This window comes from Arachis duranensis, chromosome 1 (assembly GCF_000817695.3).
Source record: "Arachis duranensis cultivar V14167 chromosome 1, aradu.V14167.gnm2.J7QH, whole genome shotgun sequence".
In the NCBI taxonomy this organism is placed as follows: Eukaryota; Viridiplantae; Streptophyta; class Magnoliopsida; order Fabales; family Fabaceae; genus Arachis; species Arachis duranensis.
The window spans coordinates 68,571,419-68,579,541 of NC_029772.3; the positions used below are offsets into that span (position 1 = coordinate 68,571,419).

The 8,123-nt window shown below is 37.2% G+C and overlaps 1 non-coding gene across 1 annotated transcript; it reads right to left on the minus strand.

Moving 5' to 3' along the window:
* Nucleotides 1-2,624: 2,624 nt before the first annotated feature.
* On the minus strand, nt 2,625-2,732 carry LOC127743014 (small nucleolar RNA R71). Its single transcript, XR_008004344.1, has one exon. It is a non-coding gene; the product is annotated as a small nucleolar RNA R71 (small nucleolar RNA).
* Nucleotides 2,733-8,123: the final 5,391 nt, after the last annotated feature.

Genomic DNA, 8,123 nt, shown 5'->3' on the forward strand with positions numbered 1-8,123 from the left:
GGGATGTAGCCATTGACAACGGTGATGCCCTACATATAGCTTGCCATGGAAAGGAATAAGAAGGATTGAAGGAAGATAGTGGGAAAGCAGAGATCGAATAGGGACAAGCACTTCCACGCACTTATCTGAAATTCCTACCATTGAATTACATGAGTAACTCTATCTTTATTTTCTGCTTATTTATTATTATTATTCGAAAACTCCATAACATTTACTATCCACCTAACTGAGATTTACAAGAGGACTATATCTTGCTTCATACCAACAATCTCCGTGGGATCGACCCTTACTGACGTAAGGTATTACTTGGACGACCCAGTACACTTGCTGGTTAGTTGTGCGGAGTTGTGACTAAGTGTGATGCACGTTTGAGAGCGCTACCAAGTTTTTGGCGCCATTGTTGATGATCACAATTTCGTGCACCACGTTTTTGGCGCCGTTGCCGGGGATTGTTCGAGTTTGGACAACTGAGGGTTCATCTTGTTGCTCAGATTAGGTAATTTTCTTTTTATTTTCTTTTCGAAAATTTTCAGAGTTTTTAAGAATGAATCCTAGAGTTTCATATAACATGTTTTAGCTTGGCTGGCTATTAAGCCATGTCTAACTCATAGGATTTTGATTGAGGACTATGAATTCATTACTTTCTTTTTTCAAAATATGTTTTCGAAAAATTTAGTAAGAAAATACAAAAAAATCATAAAATCATAAAAACCAAAAATATTTTTTGTTTCTTGTTTGAGTTTTGTGTCATGTTTTAAGTTTGGTATCAATTGCATATTTATCTTGTCCTTGCATTTTTCGAAAATTCATGCATTCATAGTATTCTTTATGATCTTCAAGTTGTTCTTGGTAAGTCTTCTTGTTTGATCTTGATATTTTCTTGTTTTGTGTCTTTTATTGTTTTTCATATGCATTTTTGCATTCATAGTGTCCATGCATTAAAGATTTCTAAGTTTGGTGTCTTGCATATTTTCTTTGCATAAAAAAATTTTCAAAAAAATGTTCTTGATGTTCATCATGATCTTCAAAGTGTTCTTGGTGTTCATCTTGACATTCATAGTGTTCTTGCATGCATCATTGGTTTTGATCCAAAATTTTCATGTTTTGGGTCATATTTGTGTTTTTCTCTCTCATCATTAAAAATTCAAAAATAAAAAAATATCTTTTTCTTATTTCTCTCAAAAATTTGAAATTTTGGGTTGACTTGGTCAAAATTTTTTAAAATAAGTTGTTTTCTTGTTAGTCAAGTCAAAATTTCAATTTTAAAAATCTTATCTTTTCAAAACTTTTTCAAAAATTAAATCGTTTTCATTTTTCTTATTAACTTTCAAAAATTCTTTAAAATATTTTTCAAAAATCTTTTTTCTTAATTTTATCTTTATTTTCAAAAATTATGCTAACAATTAATATGATTGATTCAAAAATTTGAAGTTTGTTACTTTCTTGTTAAGAAAGGTTCAATCTTTAAATTCTAGAATCATATCTTTTAGTTTCTTGTTAGTTGAGTAATTAATTTTAATTTTAAAAATTAAATCTTTTTCAACCATATCTTTTTATCATATTTTTTTCATATCTCTTATATCATATCTTTTTCAAAAAAAATTTGATTTCAAAATATCTTATCTAACTTCTTATCTTCTTATCTTTTCAAATTTGATTTTAATATCTTTTTCAACTAACTAATTAACTTTTTGTTTGTCTATTATCTTTTTCAAAACCACCTAACTACTTTTCTCTCTCTAATTTTCGAAAATATCTCATCCCTTTTTCAAAATTCTTTTTAAATTAACTAATTGTTTTAAATTTTAATTTTAATTCTATCTCACCTTTAATTTTCGAAAATCACTAACTACTTTTTCAAAATTTATTTTCAAAATTCCTTCCCTCTCCTCTTCTTCTATTTATTTATTTATTTACTAACACTTCTCTTCACCTCTCTTTATCTCAAATCACTACCCCTATCCTCACCCTTCTGTTTGGATTCTCCTTTCTTTATTCCCTTTCTTCTTCTACTAACAATAAGGAACCTCTTTACTGTGACATAGAAGATTCTTCTTCTCTTCTTTTCTTGTTCTCTTCACTTTCATATGAGCATGAACAAGGAAAAAGGTATTTTTGTTGAAGCTGACCCTGAACCTGAAAGGACTCTGAAGAGGAAACTAAGAGAAGCCAAATTACAACAATCCAGAGACAACCTTACTGAAATTTTCGAACAAGAGAAGGAGATGGCAGCCGAACCCAACAACAATAATACAAGAAGGATGCTTGGTGATTATACTACATCTACTTCCAAGTTTGATGGAAGAAGCATCTCAATTCCTACCGTTGGAGCAAACAATTTTGAGCTGAAACCTCAACTAGTTGCTCTAATGCAACAAAACTGCAAGTTTCATGGACTTCCATAAGAAGATCCCTATCAGTTTTTAACTGAGTTCTTGCAGATTTGTGAGACTGTAGAGACAAATGGAGTAGATCCTGAAGTCTACAGGCTCATGCTTTTCCCTTTTGCTGTAAGAGACAGAGCTAGAACATGGTTGGATTCACAACCTAAGGATAGCCTGGACTCCTGGGATAAGTTGGTCACGGCCTTCTTGACTAAATTCTTTCCTCTTCAAAAGCTGAGCAAGCTTAGATTGGATGTTCAGACATTCAAACAAAAAGATGGTGAATCCCTCTATGAAGCTTGGGAAAGATACAAGCAGATGACCAAAAGGTGTCCTTCTGACATGCTTTAAGAATGGACCATTCTGGATATATTCTATTATGGTCTGTCTGAGTTCTCTAAGATGTCACTGGACCATTCTGTAGGTGGATCCATTCACCTAAAGAAAATGCCTGCAGAAGCTCAAGAACTTATTGACATGGTTACAAATAACCAGTTCATGTACACTTCTGAGAGAAATTCCGTGAATAATGGAACGCCTCAGAGGAAGGGAATTCTTGAGATTGATGCTCTGAATGCCATATTGGCTCAGAACAAAATGTTGACTCAGGAAGTCAACATGATTTCTCAAAGTCTGAATGGATGGCAAAATGCATCCAACAGCACTAAAGAGGCATCTTCTGAAGAAGAAGCTTATGATCCTGAAAACCCTGCAATGGCAGAGGTAAATTATATGGGTGAACCTTATGGAAACACCTATAATTCATCATGGAGAAATCATCCAAATTTCTCATGGAAGGATCAACAAAAGCCTCAACAAGACTTATCCATCATCTTCTCAGCAACAGAGAGAGAATTATGAACAGAATACCTCTAACTTAGCAAATTTAGTATCTGATCTATCTAAGGCCATTTTAAGTTTTATGAATGAAACAAGGTCCTCCATCAAAAATCTGAAGGCACAAGTGGGCTAGCTGAGTAAGAAAATCACTGAAACCCCTCCTAGTACTCTCCCAAGCAATACTGAAGAAAATCCAGAAAGAGAGTGCAAGTCCATTGATATAATCAATATGGCCGAACCTAGAGAGGAAGGAGAGGACGTGAATCCCAATAAGGAAGACCTCATGGGACGTCTCTCAAGCAAGAAGGAGTTCCCTATTGAGGACCCACGGGAATCTGAGGCCCATATAGAGACCATAGAGATTCCATTAAACCTCCTTCTACCATTCATGAGCTCTGAAGACTATTCTTCCTCTGAAGAGAATGAAGATGTGACTGGAGAGCAAGTTGCTCAATATCTAGGAGCTATCATGAAACTGAATGCCAAGTTATTTGGTAATGAGACTTGGGAAGGTAAACCTCCCTTGCTCATTAGTGAACTAGATACCTGGGTTCAGCAAACTTTACCTCAAAAGAGACAAGATCCTGGCAAATTCGTAATACCCTATACCATAGGCACCATGACCTTTAAGAAAGCTCTGTGTGACCTAGGGTTAGGCATAAATCCTATGCCACTCTCTGTAATGGAGAAACTTGGGATCATTGAGGTACAGCCTGCCTTATTCTCATTACAATTGGTAGACAAGTCAGTAAGACAAGCTTATGGATTAGTAGAGGACGTGTTAGTAAAGGTTAAAGGCCTTTACATTCATGCTGATTTCATAATCTTAGACATTAGGAAGGAGAAGGATGAATGCATTATCCTTGGAAGACCTTTCCTAGCCACAGCAGAAGCTGTGATAGATGTTAACAGAGGAGAATTAGTCCTTCAATTGAATGGGGACTACCTTGTGTTTAAGGCTCAAGGATCTTCTTCTTTAACAATGGAGAGGAAGCATGAAAAGCTTCTCTCAGTACAGAGTCAAACAGAGCCCCCACATTCAAACTCTAAGTTTGGGGTTGAATCCCCACAACCAAACTCTAAGTTTGGTGTTGGGACTATACAAAATTGACCTGATCACCTGTGAGGCTCCATGAGATCCCACTGTCAAGCTATTGACATTAAAGAAGTGCTAATTTTTATTTATCTAATTTTATTTTTTATTTTATCGTTCTTTTATGTTTTATTAGGTTCATAATCATGTGGAGTCACGAAAAAAATATTAAAATTAAAAACAAAATCAAAAACAGCAGAAGAAAAATCACACCCTAGAGGAAGGACTTACTGGCGTTTAAACGCCAGTAAGGAGCATCTGGCTGGCATTCAACGCCAGAACAGAGCATGGATCTGGCGTTGAACGCCAGAAACAAGCATCATCCTGGCATTTGAATGCCAGGAATATACCCTGAGGAGAGCTGGCGCTGAACGCCAGAAACAAGCATGGAACTGGCGTTCAACGCCAGAAATATGCTGCACATGGGCGTTGAACACCCAGAACACGCATCACCTCGGCGTTTAAACGCCAGAATTGCATGTAAAGGCATTTTACATGCCTAATTGGTGCAAAGATGTAAATCCTTGACACCTCAGGATCTGTGGACCCCACAGGAACCCCACCTACCATATTCTCCCCTCTTCTCAACATTCATTCTCTCTTTCTAATAAACAATCTTCCCCAAAACCCTTCACCAATCACCTCAATCTCTCTTCCCAATTGCCCCCTTCACCACTCACATCCATCCACTCTTCCCCATAAACCCCACCTACCTTCAAAATTCAAATTTCTTTCCGACCCAAACCCACCCTAAATGGCCGAACCTACTCCCTCTCCTCTCCCTATATAAACCCTCCATTCTCCTTAATTTTCACACAACACAACCCCCTCTTCTACACCTTGGCCGAATACACCTCCCCTACTCTCCTCCATATTTTCTCTTCTTCTTCTTCTTTTCTTTCTTCTCTTGCTTGAGGGCGAGCAATATTTTAAGTTTGGTGTGGTAAAAGCATAAGCTTTTTGTTTTTCCATAACTATCAATAGCACCTAAGACCGGAGAAACCTCTAGAAAAGGGAAAGGGAAGACAAAAGCTTCCAACTCCGAGTCATGGGAGATGGAAAGATTCATCTCCAAAGCCCATCAGGACCACTTCTATGATGTTGTGGCCAAGAAGAAGGTGATCCCCAAGGTCCCTTTCAAACTCATGAAAAATGAGTATCTGAAAATCCGACATGAGATCCAAAGAAGAGGTTAGGAAGTTCTAACCAATCCCATCCAACAAGTCGGAATCTTGATGGTTCAAGAGTTCTATGCCAATGCATGGATCACTAGGAACCATGATTAAAGTAAGAACCCGAACCCAAAGAATTATCTTACAATGGTTCGGGGGAAATATTTAGATTTTAGTCCGGAACATGTGACGTTGGCATTCAACTTGCCCATGATGCAAGGAGATGCACACCCCTACACAAGAAGGGTCAACTTTGATCAAAGGTTAGACCAAGTCCTTAGGGACATATGTGTTGAAGGAGCTTAATGGAAAAGAGACTCCAAAGGCAAGCCAGTTCAACTAAGAAGACTGGACCTCAAGCCTGTGGCTAGAGGATGGTTGGAGTTTATCCAACGCTCCATCATTCCCACTAGCAACCGATCTGAAGTTACTGTGGATCGGGCCATCATGATCCATAGCATCATGATTGGAGAGGAAGTAGAAATTCATGAAGTTATCTCCCTTGAATTCTACAAAATAGCTGATAAGCCCTCTACTTTGGCAAGGCTAGTTTTTCCTCATCTTATTTGCCATCTATGTTACTTAACTGGAGTCATCATAGAAGGAGACATCCCCATCGAGGAGGACAAGCCCATCACTAAGAAAAGAATGGAGCAAACAAGAGAGCCCACTCATGGAACCCAAGAGACGCATGAGGAAGCTCATCACCAAGAAATCCCGGAGATGCCTCAAGGGATGCACTTTCCTCCCAACAACTATTGGGAATAACTCAACACTTCTCTTGAAGATTTGAGTTACAATATGGATCAATTAAGGGTGGAATATCAAGAGCACTCCATCATTCTCCATACAATTAGAGAAGATCAAAGAGCAACGAGGGAGGATCAACAAAGGCAAGGAAGAGACATAGAAGAACTCAAGGACATCATTGGTTCTTCAAGAAGAAAGCGCCACCATCACTAAGGTGGATTCATTCCTTGTTCTTATTTTTCTGTTTTTTTTTTGTTTTTATGCTTATTATGTCATCTATATTTGTGTCTCTGTTACATGATCATTAATATTTAGTAACTATGTCTTAAGACTATAAATAATTCCATGAATCCTTCACCTCCCTTAAATGAAAAATGTTTCTAATTCAAAAGAACAAGAAGTACATGAATTTCGAAATTATCCTTGAATTTAGTTCAATTATATTGATGTGGTGACAATATTTTTTGTCTTCTAAATGAATGCTTGAACAGTGCATAATTTTGATCTTGTTGTTAATGAATGTTAAAATTATTGGCTCTTGAAAGAATGATGAACAAAGAGAAATGCTATTGATAATCTAAAAAATCATGAAATTGATTCTTGAAGCAAGAAAAAGCAGTGAAAAAGCAAAAGCTTGCAAAAAAAAAAGCAAAGCAAGCAGAAAAAGCCAATAGCCCTTAAAAACCAATAGGCAAGGGTAAAAAGGATCCAAGGCTTTGAGCATCAATGGATAGGAGGGCCCAAGGAAATAAAATCAAGGCCTAAGCAGCTAAATCAAGCTGTCCCTAACCATGTGCTTGTGGCATGCAGGTCCAAGTGAAAAGCTTGAGACTGAGTGGTTAAAGTCGTGATCCGAAGCAAAAAGAGTGTGCTTAAGAGCTCTGGATACCTCTAACTGGGGACTTTAGCAAAGCTGAGTCACAATCTGAAAAGGTTCACCTAGTTATGTGTCTGTGGCATTTATGTATCCGGTGGTAACACTGGAAAACAAAATGCTTAGGGCCACGGCCAAGACTCATAAAAGTAGCTGTGTTCAAGAATCAACAAACTCAACTAGGAGAATCAATAACACTATCTGAAATTCTAAGTTCCTATAGATGCCAATCATTCTAAACTTCAAGGGAAAAAGTAAGATGCCAAAACTGTTTAGAAGCAAAAAGCTACAAGTCCTGCTCATCTAATTAGAATTAATATTCATTGATATTTTGGGATTGATAGTATATTCTCTTCTTTTTATCCTAATTGATTTTCAGTTGCTTGGGGACAAGCAACAATTTAAGTTTGGTGTTGTGATAAGCGGATAATTTATACGCTTTTCGGCATTGTTTTTAGGTAGTTTTTAGTAGGATCTACCTACTTTTAGGGATGTTTTTATTAGTTTTTATGCTAAATTCATATTTCTAGACTTTACTATGAGTTTGTGTGTTTTTTTGTGATTTCAGGTAATTTCTGGCTGAAATTGAGGGACCTGAGCAAAACTCTGATAAAAGGCTAACAAAGAACTACTGATGCTGTTGGATTCTGACCTCTCTGCACTCGAAATGGATTTTCTGGAGCAAAAGAACTCCAAATGGCGTGCTCTCAACAGCGTTAGAAAGTAGACATCCAGAGATTTCCAGTAATATATAATAATCCATACTTTATTCGTGATTAGATGACGTAAACAGGCGCTCAACGCCAGTTCCATGCTGCATTCTGGAGTCAAACGCCAGATACGCGTCACGAACCAGAGTTGAACGCCAAAACCACGTTACAACTTGGTGTTCAACTCCAAGATAAGCCTCAGATCGTGTAAAGATCAAGCTCAGCCCAAACATAGACCAAGTGGGCCCCGGAAGTGGATTTATGCATCAATTACTTACTTTTGTAAACCCTAGTAGCTAG